Below are 1,655 nucleotides of genomic sequence, written 5' to 3'. Positions count from 1 at the left end.
TATGGCTAGTGAAACTCGTAACAGCAAAATATTGGGAATAAAATTATATTTTCTGGTTATTATTTAAAGATGAGGATCTAATTGGATGCTTGAATGTAATACCATGATCAGCTTCACAAAAGAAATACGTTTTTTAAGCAATTAGAATTGTGACATTTAAGTTCATAGAAATTGGCCATCTTCAGGCAATTTTGATTAACAACAATTACAAATTCAAAGTTTAGTGTTTATTTTTGGCAGTGGTTTTCAACATGTGTACTGCCAAAAGTAACCATGGGAACTAACACGTTACATTTGCTACTTGTCTTGATAGCTGTGATACCTTAATATGCTACCATCTATGAGCCATTAAACTCAACACATTTTCTCAGCATCATAAAATAAATAGTTATCAGCAAAATTCATCTGAACTGAGACTTTTCAGCCAGGATTAATATTTTTGCTGTCAGTACTGTGTATATTCAATACACACTCAGACCACTCTAGGCTAATTACAATATATCATATTAAATAACATTTACTGTCCTTGTTGGCTGGCAACACCAGTAGCCAAACTATCCAAATTTTGCATCACCATTTGCAAATCAAACCATTCATTTTAAGTTGGCAATACAGAAACAAGGACTGTTCCAATTAGATTTATAATAATCTAAATAATATTATTTGCTAAAAAATAACAGCTCTCTCAAAGTACATGATGGAGTTATGTGTACACACTTAAGTGTACTGGAGAAATCCAGTGAGTATCGTGGTTGGCTCCTCATTAGTTCTGATACCACTTAGCAATTTTCTCAGTATAGTGGGGGAACATTCTGCCTTAGCAAATCACTCAATAGCTTGTAAAGTAAGGGTCACAATGCTCTTTCAGCTGAGTTTTCAAGTTCCTAGAAGTCATCATCAGTCCTGCAAACTGTAATGTTCTAGGTATCACACCTACTAACACCACCTCTGTATAGTAATGTAGCTCAGAAAATCAGAGCTGTAATACCTTTTTTGGTCCAATTAATCTTATGATAAACAAAACATCCTAACTTTATAATAACCTCGTGGTGATCACACTATGTGGTGCATAATGAAACACCACTTGATACTTCAGAAAGCAAGGAATGCCACTTCCTTTCATTCATTGATCATACAGTCAAGTGACTGTTCTAGCTGCTGGTCTCTCAGCTAAGATCAGGAGGCCGTTATTGGTGACTCACCTGGTCATCAGAACTTTCATGCTGCTTCTCCACTAGTGCTTCCTTGTCTGATTTCTCTTGGACACCCAGACAAGTAAGTACTGCCAGCATTTTCTTTTTATGACATCTGAATAAATCAAGTAGTGATGAACTGGTAAACTGAAGTCTTAAACTTAAGATAAAATATTACTAGCAAATAAAAAACTTAAACATTACTCACTGGATGGAGGGTTTGAGCTTGAGATAGCTAACTAAGAGATCATTATTATATATAACATTCTATAATGTCATTTTTCTCAAGGTGTGTAGGGTTTCTGTGTCAGTTTTGGATATTCCAGTGGAAAAATAAGGGATGATGTATTCTCAGGTTATTTCCTGACCATGCGGTAAAAAAGATTGCTGTCTACTTTAATAATATACACCTGGAAAAAAGTTAAGCACCCCCGTGTTTTTTTCAAGTGATTCAGATTCGAC

General features: G+C 35.0%; 1 protein-coding gene across 2 annotated transcripts in view; it reads left to right on the top strand.

Annotated features, from left to right (window-relative positions):
* LOC106471177 (TOM1-like protein 2) overlaps positions 1–1,655 on the top strand; it is a 74,327-nt gene that overhangs the window by 59,029 nt on the left and 13,643 nt on the right. The window lies entirely within an intron of this gene.

Source organism: Limulus polyphemus, unplaced genomic scaffold (genome assembly GCF_000517525.1).
Source record: "Limulus polyphemus unplaced genomic scaffold, Limulus_polyphemus-2.1.2 Scaffold4458, whole genome shotgun sequence".
Lineage (NCBI taxonomy): Eukaryota > Metazoa > Arthropoda > Merostomata > Xiphosura > Limulidae > Limulus > Limulus polyphemus.
The sequence above is the reverse complement of the archived record's forward strand: the minus strand, read 5'-3'. Positions and strand labels throughout refer to the sequence as shown.